The sequence below is a fragment of the Bacillus rossius genome, chromosome 1 (genome assembly GCF_032445375.1).
Source record: "Bacillus rossius redtenbacheri isolate Brsri chromosome 1, Brsri_v3, whole genome shotgun sequence".
Classification (NCBI taxonomy): domain Eukaryota; kingdom Metazoa; phylum Arthropoda; class Insecta; order Phasmatodea; family Bacillidae; genus Bacillus; species Bacillus rossius.
In genome coordinates, this window is record NC_086330.1 from 219,785,616 (window position 1) to 219,799,538 (window position 13,923).

The window sequence follows — 13,923 nt, forward strand, 5'->3', positions numbered from 1 at the left end:
TTGGGTCGTGGGTACTCTGCCCCCGCGTGCCCCGCCAGGTACACGGCTTGAATCTACCCTGAATGGTTCTCTCTTGACTGTGAAGGCCGCTCGGCCGTGTGGAGGACGGGAGACTCCGGAAAATTAGTATACACGAGTTGGTGAGAATTACCTTTAATATAGTCCCGCTACAGAACACTCTCACCAACACTTGGCGACGTCTAGCCGTTACACGATTAATACAGAAAAAACATAACGCTACGCGACATTAATGGTTACCGCGGCAGTCTCGCGGGACGCGGGTCGATGCTCGCTGGAGACGGCCAGCGCCGAACATTAATGGGTGCAGGGGGTGCTCTATGAGCGGGCTCCTAACTTCGGCGAAACACTTACGTGTGTGCAGCCGGCAGGCATATGCACGGCGTCCTTAAGTAAAAACACTTTCGCTGGAGTCGGCCAGTACTGTACGTTTTGTGCTACGATACGTATCGCGGTATCGCGCTGAAGACGGTCGGGATAGGCCCGGCTCCGCAAAATACGCGCCGAGTCGACGTGGGCAGCGGTGAATTAACAAAAGGTTTTAAATTTAAAGATTTAGTACAGAATAAAAAGTAATAAAATGAAAGAAACTTGGATGCTGCCCACGGACACACGTCTGTTCCCGGCGCGGAGTGGTTCGAGACTGCCGGACATGGCCGCCTCGCAAGGAAGAGAAACTTTCTCTTCTTTGTGAGTCGGCGTCAAAAAACTTATAATAATTTAATTTACTATATTACCAGTTAAAACATGTTCCAGGTGCCCAATTAAAATGTAGCACCTGGTAATTGGGTGCTTAAGGCTTAACAATAGTTTTAATGTATTTAATTATTTAAAATGTGACCAAGTTGGCGACTGTAAATTTACTACCATGTTGTCCCACTGTTAATTGTTTTAGAGGGACTTCTCCTATTCCGACATTCACGGGCATTTTAATTAAGGCCAGTGGCCGCGGTGACTGTTAATTTGGTTTGTTGTCTATTGGGGTCACGCCCGAGGCGCTCGCCTGACTCAATCCGGCTGGGCAAGGGGCGCGCTCCGAAAACGGGATACGGTACTGGCGGTGCGGAGCACGGGCTTAAAGGCCATGGTCGGTACGACGTCAAAGTTTAAACACTTATTATGAATTGCCGTCACCCGACCTCTGTGAAAGGTCCAGGGGGTACCTGACGGGCGCTACGGGCGTCGCGATGCTCTTGTTGTCCGGAGGGGTGCCAGGCTAGCGGGTTGCTAAGCCGTTGGTGTTGGGTCGTGGGTACTCTGCCCCCGCGTGCCCCGCCAGGTACACGGCTTGAATGTAACCTGAATGGTTCTACCTTGACTGTGAAGGCCGCTCGGCCGTGTGGAGGACGGGAGATTACGGAAAATGATATACGAGTTGGCGAGAATACATTTAATTTGGGAGTTTAACCGGGGTCCATGTGGGTACACGGTACGCTCTACAAGTCCGCTCCGCGGTTCAGTCCCGCTACAAAAATTCTCACCAACACTTGGCGACGTCTAGCGGTTACACAGTTAATAAGGAAAAAAAACACAACACTACGTGACAATGGTTACCGCGGCAGTCTCGCGGGACGTGGGTTGATGCTCGCTGGAGACGGCAAGCGCCGAAAGTTAACTGGTGCAGGGGGGGGGGGGGGGTCGATGAGCGGGCTCCTAAGTTCGGCGAAACACTTACGTGAGTGATACGATACGCAGCGCGGTATCACGATGAAGACGGTCGGGATAGGTCCGGTTCCGCAAAATACGCGCCGAATCGACGTGGGCAGCGGTGAATTAACAAAAGGTTTTAAATTTAAAGATTTTGTACAGAATAAAAAATAATCAATGAAATAAACTTGGATGCTGCCCACGGACACACGTCTGTTCCCGGCGCGGAGTGGTTCGAGACTGCCGAACATGGCCGCCTCGCAAGGAAGAGAAACTTTCTCTTCTTTGTGAGTCGGCGTCAAAAAACTTATATTAATTGAATTTACTCTATTACCAGTTAAAACATGTTCCAGGTGCCCAATTAAAATGTAGCACCTGGTAATTGGGTGCTTAAGGCTTAACAATGGTTTTAATGTATTTAATTATTTAAATTGTGACATCAAGTTGGCGACTGTAAATTTACTAACATATTGCCCCACTGCGAATTGTTTTAGAGGGATTTCTCCTATTCTGACTTGATCATAGTCACGGGCATTTTAATTAAGGCCAGTGGCCGCGGTGACTGTTAATGAGGTTTTTTGTCTGCTCCGTGCGTGGTGTACTCTCCCGGAGTGGCTACGACGCACTTATTACATTTCGGGTAATTAGTAATTTTGTACTAATGGCTTTTCCCTTACTTGAATTATGGGTTCGAACCTCCGGGGTTCCATACCTTTAAATTTCATTATGTCTATTGGGGTCACGCCTGAGGCGCTCGCCTGACTCATTCCGGCTGGGCAAAGGGGCGCGCTCCGAAAACGGGATACGGTACTGGCGGTGCGGAGCACGGGCTTAACGGCCATGGTCGATACAACGTCAGAATATTAATCAGCTAAAGATACTATTTGTCAATTTTTTTCTCTCAGGAAAGCTTTACTACACACAAAACTAAACATTTTCCACATAGTCACTACAGACATTCATTCGTCATACCATGAAATTAATTTGAAGAAACCCACATGGTAAAAATAGGTGCCCTGTGATTTCAGCAAGTTCTTAATAGCATGTTACACCTCTTTCTTGCTTCCAAAATGATGTCCAGATAGTGCTGACTTCAATGCAGTCCGATAGGAAAAGTTTGGTGCTGTAAGCTGGGTGATTCAATCTCTCCTATACCAGACACAAATGTATTCTTCAGTGTTCCTTGCTTTACGGGGTCTTGCATTGTCGTCCGGGAACAAAATCTTGACTCAAGATCATGGGCGTCGCAAGGATATATTTTTTGGGGGGACTTCAACTGATATAGTTGTTTGAGGAATATCCATCCCCTGGGAAAAACGCGGGGGGGGGGGGGGGTCCTCCCCCGGGAAAATTTGGGGTTTGAAGGTGCAAAAACCCACACAGCACAAGGCTATCCTATGGATGTCCGCAGGATATCCTGCACGGATTTTCTGGATATCCATAGGATATCCTGAGATCTCCAATGGATATTTGTGGGATGTCCTTTGGTAGTCCCAATGTCCACTTTGTGGATATCCCCCCGACGTCCGTGTCGGACATCCCCCAGACATCCGTGTAGGACATCCCCCCGACGTCCGTGTCAGATATCCCCCCGACATCCGTGTCGGACATCTCCCCGACATCCGTGTCGGACATCCCCCGGACATCCGTGTAGGACATCCGTGTAAGACATCCCCCCGACGTCCGTGTAGGTCATCCCCCCGACATCCGTGTCGGATATCATATGGACACCACCCGGACGCTCGTGATGTATATCCCACGGACGTCTGGGACTGACATTCCCAGACATCAGTGGAGAACTTTGTCAGTTGTCTGCACGGCAGCAATTTTTTGGTTATCCATAAAGGGTATCTTCTCACTGGATGTCACCTACAAATTACCTGAAAATGATGGGTAATTATCTTACAGGTTCCTCTAGATACACAACTGTAAATTTCCTAGATCTTTATGGAAAATTAGTTTTCTTGACTATACCTGTGTTGCTGTCTAAATCTGTACTGTACATTAATTTACTTCTCTTATTATATTAATATCATAGTTATAACAATATTGTTATACTTTTAACAGTTCTTCCATTTGGCTTTACATGCATACACAGGTTTACATTATTAATAGAAATTACATGCCACCAAGATGACACACCTTAAATCGGTAATCAAAATATTCTATCATCCGTTTCAATAAAAGTAGTGTCTTACTTGTTTTGATGTTGCAATTAGGATCTATTTTCATTCATCATTTCATATGTGTCAGCCATGCATAGTAAAATAATTAAAAAGAACTCTAGGTTAGTCATTAGCAACACTTGTTTCCCAAATAAAAGCTATGGGTTCACAATTAGTCCTCAAAGAATGTTTTTTTTTCTTTTCAAAATCACAATTTTCAATTCATTTCTGGGTGTTTCGGATAACATTCAGTATAACTGAAGAAATATGTCAAACATTTCATTGTAGACATTACATGTCTGCATTTCAAGTGATTATCACCTAAAAGTTTTAGCATTAAGCTAATCAATCATTTAAAATCTGTCAGAGGAAGGGCCATTTTCAATTTTTCAACACATCCATTACCAACATATACATTTCTTTGACAAACAATTGTTTAATAATCATTTACCACATCTATTATGTGCAACTGGCATAACTCTGTCTAACTTGCATTATGAACGTAACGTAGATATGACCATAGGTGGTTTTAAGGGGGGGGGGGGGGGGCTTGTGCCCCCTACCCCCAGAACCTTAAAAAATTGCAAGGAGTTTAATACAGTCCCGCTAAAATGACGTTCGTTTCGACCCATGTGACCCCCCCCCACGGCAGATAATTAAAAATCTTAGATCCACCACTGGATATGACTTAATTACAATTAAAAGATTTAGACTTTACCTTATTAGTTTTTGCGTATTAAGAAAAAATTTTTTTGTGAAAAAGATATTTGTTTTACTTTTAAATAAATATTTGTGTTATCTGAATTGTTGTCACTAGTTAAAAGCAGTACTTGAGGATGGTTTACAAGGTGTTTGAAATGCATTTTTTATTTTTTAAATGGCCAAATGTAGTATGTAAAGGGCACACAATTAATTACATTTTACACCAAGGAACAGCATTCTACTAATTCCAGGCCTCACAAAATTTAGAATCATACAAACACTTAAGTAGACTGATTACAATACAAAAAACTGGTTAGGAAATCTTATTTTTTTCAAGAAATAAAACTTTATATACAGTATTTGTATGGAAAAGTATTTATTTGTGAATTAATAATAAACAATTCAAGGCAATGCTGGTTCTTGCAGCAGCTTAAACGTCTGGATTCTCCTGGAACACAAAATAATACCAAATGCATGACACTTTTAAAGCCAGTGCTTTTTAACTGAAAAACCCCATACACCTCTCCAAATGTATACACAAAAAAAACTTAAGTTTTACGTAGATATTGCATTCTAGCATTTGCAATTATTCGATATGGTACACCAAATCATAACTGTCAAAATCGGAAATGTATAACCTCTTTTCAAGAAAATACATTTATACATAATTATATATATATTATATATATACACACACACAGGATGTAACTCAATAATGCTTAAAACAATTTTTCATGTTGTTGGGGAGGTTTACACGAGTAAAATGATGCAGCACACTTTGGGTCGCAACAGGTGTCAAATAAATTATAATCAACACAAGTTGTGTACCCTGATGTTCACAACCTTAGTTGAAGTGGTGACAACTGTCGCTGTGTCAGCATTTCAAATTGGGTGAGTCAATCGGATCCGGTGAACTTTCGAATGTCTAAGAAAATGGGCTACTTACAGCTGTAAAATCTTTCCTTTCAGTTGTTCATGGTCTATTGCTTCTGCTACAGCAGCTTAAATTAGGTATCATCAAGACATGTGACTTACTGCCCCTGCTCTACTTAAAAGCAAAACATTGAATCAATTACACTCCTCTTTAGAAATATGCTTGATATAATAATTATACTGAAGGAACTCAACACCCTTATTGTTATTAGCATAAACATATAAAATGACCCACATCACAAACAGCCAGATCTGTGTGCAGATAAAAAGAGAAGTTGACAGAAAAATAAAAACACACAGCCCATTACTAATATCACATTTAATAAGTGACATCTCTAGTGAAAACTCAACTCCAATTGTTTAATAGCCTAAAAGCATACTCTCTGACCTGTAAGATAACGTCACTCATAGTGACATTTAGCGTTAAGTGATTTGCAAAATGTCTCTGAAGGCAGTTTTTTTATTTATAGGCAACCTCCTCAAACTTATTTATTTGCCAGGTGTTTCTATTCAAACTCCGCTCACAGCTTGCACAGAGAAAAAAAAAATCCTGGTTAACATGGTGGGAAGCAACCTTTGTAACTACATCCTACTTGTCTGAAGGCTCAGCAGTAAATAACTTTGTTGGTGCTCGAATTGCATTCGAAAGAGAAAGGAGGGGTGAGAAGATTTTTTTTTATGGAAGCTTTAAAAATGACTACCGTCAGTTGGGGTAACATTGGCCCTTTGAGGGTTACTTTGACCCAAGACAAAAAAAAAAAAAAAACAATGTTACAACTCTTCAAAATATTTTTTAGATGTAGTGATACATATGTTACATATGTATCACCACATCTAATAAATATTTTGAAGAGTTGTAACATGGTTTAACATGTTTTTTGTCTTGGGTCAAAGTTACCCTCAAAGGGCAAATGTTACCCCAACTGACCGTACCCTAATAAAACATCTTACAAAAAAGAAAATTGTTACCTTTAACATTGTGTTAAAAATAAATGATTGAATAAAAATCAAAATTAAGTTTCTCTTACACAATTACAGATGTTCTTTGAATATTTACAGCAAATTTAATCAATAACAAATTTGCTAATTCACATGGTTGTGACGCCACTCCCGCTGCCTGGTTTTAGCTTTTTAATTAATTATTAGTATTGTAAAATATCTCAGGGTTTTTAACGGGGGTTCGGCCTCGTGGCTGCAGGCAGGAGTGCGTCTCGGAGTTTGAAAATTACGTTCAGAAATTACCTGGGCTGTTTAGGCCACCCAGGACGCCTTGAAAATAATTAATAAACAGATTATCAGAACACTGCACTTTATTCAACGTCGATACACTGGATGGTCCTGTTACTGGCCGCGTCCGTTGTCGTACCGCTGTGACACACGTAAACGCCGGCGAATAATACGCGCGACCAGGATAGATTGCAAAGTGAATCAACGGGTTGAAGCTGTGGCTACGTGTCTCTGAGTAAGATTCAGCATACAGTCACGGAGTTGTGGTTGCAACAAATTATATAGAAAAGTAAACGAATAGCGGAGTCCCTGTGATTAGGGTGGTTTGCAGTCTAACCTGCGACAAAACTAAAGTCTCGAAAAATTACGTGATCACGTCAGAGTGCGACGTATACGTAAAACTTCAATGAATGGCAAGATAGTCACTTGAACACACGTTACAAAATGCAGTAAAATATAAAGACAGCTACAATACGAAAGTTAGTCAGTATTTCACAAGATTCTCGACGATAACAATTAATTGGCTACTGGAGCCGAAAACTGCGTGCCAATATTACGCGGTCCTTAAACTGGACATGGCCTTACGTATTACGTTAAAAATCCCTATAGGGAATAAAATATTAAGTTAAGTGTCGCACGAAGTATCGTGCGACTTAAGTGGGGTCGGCGCCGAGCTAATTGAAAGGTTTGTAGAAACTTACACTATTGCTGAAATATTGAAGAGAAACTAGAAGTGCTGGCCCGACGTTCGCGGAGCGTCCGACCCCTGAGAGCCCCTGTTGAAGACTGAGCGCGAGACCGCCCGGCGGCCTCGCGCCTGAACGCGTGGAACGCGGGAAAACCGACCCGACCAGTTTTGGACTTAGAAACAAATTATACAACATATGCTTATAAGACAATTAGACATAATTACCCTTACATGAACCCTTCTTTTAAATTGTTATTAATTTGGTTGTCCTAATTAACAAAATAATCAAGTGTTTAATTAGGCGCATTGCCACACCCGGCCGGGCGCTCTCGTCATCGCGGCGTTCGTTGCGGTGCACTTTCTTACACTTTGTGAAGATCACGCTCGGGCGTGTTCGCCGCACTTCGGAGCCAGTGTTGCTGTGGCATAACGACCTTTGCGGACCAGAGGGAGCACCGGCGGTTGGCGTCAGTTGTAATGACACATTTTCTGTCTTTTACCATTAAGAAAACCCAGAAAGGGGCTGCAATGTGTGTCAAGAGGCGTTAAATCAAGCAAAACTAGTGCGTATTGTCTTTTCTGGACCAATAACAATGTACAGGATGTGTCATGAGAGAGAGAGCGACTGCTGTTAATAACCTCAGCGAAGAAGGGCCTTGATTTTGTTATATATGCTACCTCCATTCTGCAGAACGGGGTGAGAATAGTTGTAAACAGTGGACCTAACTTTAATATACACATGAGCCATTCAATTCAGTATGGCACATCATCATATTTATTGGCAAAAACCATTCATTAAGTAAACTAATCATAGATTTTCATAATTACAAGACTACACAAGTAAATTCACTCCTAAAATCAACACAACTGTCAAGATAATATGTTTCTTAAAGTTTCCTACAAAAGTAAATAATAAAATATTTGAGCTGGAATTCTTATGAAATATGTTAGTTTGCTTAAACAACTTTCCAGTATAACTGAATGTCATGCAGCACCTTTAGCGCTAATGTAGGATACATTTCAACATACAAATGTTCTTAATATTACAAATAAAAAAAAAGTTGGCTATCAGAAGTGAAGAAAATTTGTAGGTAAGAACTATTGTAATCACATGCAGGATGATGGAGTTTTGTAGGGGCTTGTATTAATTTTGTGTAATCAATTTATGTTTACCACATACGGTGTTGACAAAAATTTCCATAAAGCCACAGAATTAGTTAACAATCTGATAATCATGATAAACGTATTGGTTCATTTGAATTATGGCCTATCACAAACAATCAAGTGACATAATTATCCAATAAAAAAAATTGATACTCGTAAACAAGAAACAAATATGAACGCCACATGAATGCACTGGTATTGTGATGAAATTTAAAAATTCGATATATACTAAAGTATTTGGAATTTCTTACCTCCGCCGCTTTAAATGAAAAGAGGAAGTTAAACAGCATCTAATAAAAGTACTTTCGGATTTTTAACATTTTTTCCCGCAAATACCGCCCAACTACATATTTACCATAATTTCTACAAAATGCTCCAATTCTTTTTTCAGTCGAAAATGAAAGTAGCATCCTGGACTGATTTGTTTAATTTCATTATGCTTAGGTGTTCCCAAAAAGCTTCGTGCATGTGATGGCAATTCAGCATGACATGAATGATTTTACAATATTTTTAGCAAAGCTGATAATGCAACATGGCTTATATTATTTTCAAGTGCCCAGTTAGCAATGTTGTGGTTCATTCAGTCACTTCAGTGCCCAAGTTAGGGGTTTTACAAATACCTTCCGGAGTAATTTTTGGAAGCAAAATATTCAAATCTGGTGAATAGCAAGCTTCATCTTTCCGCAGTATTACAGTAATTTACTTCATGTACTATAAAGTCAAATACCATAATACAGACGTAAAAAATTAACAAAATTGTATCACCACGTGCAGACTTGGCTACTGTACAATATATTTACGCACCTTACAAAACCCTAATGAATTGCAGCAGATGGATATTCAATCTTCAATTAATTTTTTTTAATACATTTGTGTTATTACTTTACTGCAATCTGCTCTAGATACGATGATACAAACCAATCTTTAAAATAACACAACAATATTTAGCTACCATCATTCAAGACCATCAAGACAAAGACTATATCAAGAATCACAATAAAAGAAAACAAAAGAACGGTGCAATCTGAGCCACAGAATATCCTCCATGGATATCTGTGGGATATAACTTGTGGACAAACATTTGGAAGGATAAAATTTCAAAAATACAAATTACAGCAATAATGAGATTTTACTTATGAAATACTTAATTAAATAATTTCCATAAAGTAATAACAAAATATTTACCCTTCAAAAACAATACCTTATGAATATCTGTAACAGATTTGTTATGGATATCCATAGAATATCCACAGGCTGTCACGAATGTCCGGGACATATAGTGGACATTTCGGACATGATAAGGATATCCGTAGGATATCCTGTGCTGTGTGGGAAGGTGGTTTTTAGGCATTTTTCTTTCCTAAATATTCTAATTATAGTTGGTTGCAAAATATAATTTTTTTTTATAAAAAATATTTTCAGAGAAAAAAATTGTAAAAACATAGTTAACATGTCTGCCGGTGCTATAGCCACACAAAACCATTAATTTAAACATCAGGAGAAACTACGAAACTACGAAACTACGAAACTAAATATGTTATTGGAGGGGACGAAATTGAAGACTTTTATTATTGGGGGGGACGTCCCCCCCCCGTCCCCCCGGTTGCGACGCCCATGCTCAAGAAGCTTGGTGTTCATAGTCTAAATAATTGTAATCATTTGACGCTGCCGTCGGTGCTCCCTCCGAGAGCACAGGCCGCTATGTGTCCTCAACACCTGAGCCAGTGCTAGTGCGACGAACACGTCTGCGCGTGTGCCTTAGTGCAGCGCCCCGAACGGCGTGACGTCATTCACGGCCATATAAATGCTCGAAGCGCCTGGCCGGGTGTCCAATGCGCAACAGGTATTCAGTGCACATGCAAATTATTTAACAAACAGAAACTAACAATTCTAATAAGCATAAAAATGGTCTTTAATTAATTAATGGTTGTGTCATATGTTTCCGCTCACAAAACTGGCCGGCATCGCCTTCCCGCGCTCCGTCGTTTTTCCCGCGGGTTTTACTCCCCTCCCTGGCCCGGTTGCCAGGGAGAGTAGGCAGTCGCCATCCAGCACTCACCAGGGCCGGCAGTCCCGCACACGGGGAGCATCCAGTTTTCGCGCCAGTTTCCACGTTTAGCATCAATAGGTAATTATCTCCGAAACCACTTTCTACAGCTCCCCGGTCGGCCTTAACCGGCCGTACGACATGTCGTGCGGTCCTTAGATAAAGTGTGCTACCCGACCACCCGGGTTTTCAGCATAATACGTAATTCTGTGTTTTTAGGCGGCCCGCCGAGGCGCCTGCGCCTCACGCTATAAAACCTCCCCACAGAGAATTAGAACTTTGCCCACGCAGGGCGGCATTGCGCTAACGCGTAACTGAACTTACGAACGCCTCAACCCCTGGGACGTGCAACGGACATGAACGAGAGGCCACGTAGGGTCCCGTCGCGCCTGTTCCCAGTTTAAACATGGCTCACGCCACTGCAAGAACCAGTCTCGCATCACCTGATCATTAGAAGTCTGGAGACCGCTCCCGCCTCGAGTCCGGGACGTACTAGTAATTATTCAATGTTAATTGCCATGTTTCAGATTATTGTGTGTCGTCATCATCATGTCCATGTATAAGTCAGTATTAAATTGTTAACTCGCATAGACAGTAACAGATTCACATAGTAAGTGCAGTACGAACTATCACGTGTTACGCGCCAGACTTGCCACGCCACGAACCGTTATCACCATAGCTCAGGGTAGCCTGCACCCCTCGTTGGAGTAGTCCTCGGAACACCGTGAGACGTAATCAGTGCCGCCATTCGAGGGCCGTGTAGGCGGAGTGAAGGTTGACGACGATACGGCCAGTCACGTGCGAGTGCCTTGTGTAACATTCTGTACCGTGTGCTACCGGAATAAAACACTTAGGGCCTGTATTACCACCTCCGGATAAAGCTCTGAATAAAATTTATTCCTTGAAGAGTGTCCACGAACGTATTACGACCTTTAAATAGTGATATTTGGGCGCCTATTCGCTGAATGAATTATTCGGTGGTCGGACGAGCCAATAAGCCCTTATTCAGCGAATAAGCACTTCGAAGGCATCGGGCCGATCAGCTGTGCTACTGAAATCAAATACGGCTGGAAGGAGACAGATGATTGTTGATAATGATTCTGATGATGAGTTTTTGGTGATTTTGCTTGCCAGAACAAGAATGGCGAAAACAATTAGATACCGTCCAGATAACTATGAAGAGTGGAGTGACGATGAATTTGTTATGCCCTTCAGAATCTCCAGACATTCAGCACTTCTGTTGCTTGAAGAAATTAATGGCAATATTGCGTTTAATACCAATAGGTGCATTAGTTTATTTACCTTTAATTTTCTTTGTCATAAAATTTACAGATCAAACCTAACCAAAATTTTCCTTATTGTTTAGTGTGTTCAATGTTTTTTTTTTTTTTTTTTTTGGCTTTTGGGACGGTGTGTGTGAAAGGGGGGGGGGGGGGGTTACGGTTTATTTTTTGGCCATTTGTTAAGACCTTGTCGCAATTCAAGAGTGTAGGGCCTATGCACTCTCACTGGCCACTCCCCCTCTCAGGAATGTATACTCTCAGTTGGGACTGGAGAAAGTACCCTCTGTGACATCAAGAGTGGGCGAGAGAGTATACTTTGGGCGACTTGTGACACGGCCTTATACTTTATTCGAAAATAATCCTTTAGGGTTAAAATATTGCCCTAATCCTAACTGCAAATCTGTGATGCGAAACAAATTTAGGACAAGGAATGTTTGTCTATTTTAAACTGTAATGTAAATGTAAAAAAAGGTTACTTAATACGTTAGGCAATGTTTTATGTTGCCTAGCAGGTTAAGAAAAAATACGTGATTTGGAACAAAAAAATTAAATATTTTCATTTTTGCATGTGTTGTATTTAATGTTCTACCCTATTTTATTTTATAGGAACTGTGCTCTGACAGCAAGGAATCAGCTTTTACTAGCTTTGCGATATTATGCAATATGTATTGAATAATATAGTGAAGATGATAGCAGAAAAGTAAAGAAAACAAAAGATCGTCGGAATAACCAAAACTGGCAATACTACAACATTATTTTTCACTATCTTAGCAGGGTTTTTAATACCAACGCTTAAAAAAATACACTAGAGGTGTCGAAATCATCAGATAAATTGCGAATAGCTATTTGGTCACTATTCGGGGATTGTAATACACGAGGACGAAGATATTCAGCGAATAGTTTATTCAGTGTATAGCTATTCACTGATTTTATCCAGAGTTGGTAATACAGGCCCTTAAAGTTACGTGTGTATTTCACTAATAAGGCGTCCTGGGAGGCCATAACAGCCCGGGGGGCCCCTTTGTCGACGAGTCCCTGCCTGCAGCCACGAGGCCAGGAACCCTGTCCTTGAGACCAAATTCACTTTATATCAATTTCATTAACCAAATTTCAGGACAAGCAGTGGGGACGGCGTCACACTTGTGCTATTTTTTTACTCACATTATATTACACCAATGAATTTCTATTGAAAATATATGTGGCAGAACAGAAAATGCAAGGGAAGTCAAATAAAATCTTAAAAATAGCTCTTTAAAGTGGTTATGATAAAACCAAAAAATGTGAGCTTTAAGGGTCCAACACACTTAATTACTTCTAAAATACTTGGTTAGACCTAATGTGACTTGTTATTTTGAATATTATTAGGAGTTTGGACACATGGTACACTCAAATGGTAACAATATCATACGTAAATGTTCGGGGTTTGCAGAGGGTGTGTTTTGTCATATTGATAAGTCTGGCAACTTCCTATCCAAAGAAGATGAAAATTTTAGTTTAATGTACACACACTTATCCAATAAGCAGTGTGTGTGATTTTTTATACAGGAGAGAAAAAATTAAAAAAAATCCAGGGGGAAGGCACTCCATTTCCCGAAGGCTCGGCAATTGCAGCCATTTGCAGCAAGTAGCATTCCTGTCGTTAGACTCATGTTATGGCATCAACCATGCTGCTAAAAGCATATTATACAGAAAATTAGTCGACCGATCTAGAAAAAAGTGGATAGTACATTTGGTGCAGAAACCTTACAGCAATCGTTGTACGTAATTGGTACCTATATTGCAGTGAAGTTTTATATTAATCGGTTTCCATATTTTCTAGCGCAAGACCTACTACAAGGTGTTATCCCTCGCGGTTGATGTTAAATGCACTTGCAGAAAAATTTTCCTTTTGATATATATATATATATATATATATATATAAATTTCGTTATGAAAAAGTTTTTTTTTATTGTTAGTAAAGAGCTGTTCTAAAAAAAATGTTTTGGGTGAATGTTTTTGTGTAGAAGAGTTTTCCAGTTAACCATCATGGTTGCCTACTGTATGTTATGA

The 13,923-nt window shown here is 40.6% G+C and overlaps 1 long non-coding RNA gene across 1 annotated transcript; it reads right to left on the reverse strand.

Moving 5' to 3' along the window:
- Positions 1 to 4,891: 4,891 nt before the first annotated feature.
- LOC134527299 (uncharacterized) lies at positions 4,892 to 9,583 on the reverse strand. Its single transcript, XR_010074147.1, has 2 exons — positions 9,349 to 9,583; positions 4,892 to 4,980 (listed from the first exon to the last, which is right to left on the reverse strand). It is a non-coding gene; the product is annotated as an uncharacterized LOC134527299 (long non-coding RNA).
- Between the last annotated feature and the right edge of the window lie 4,340 nt (positions 9,584 to 13,923).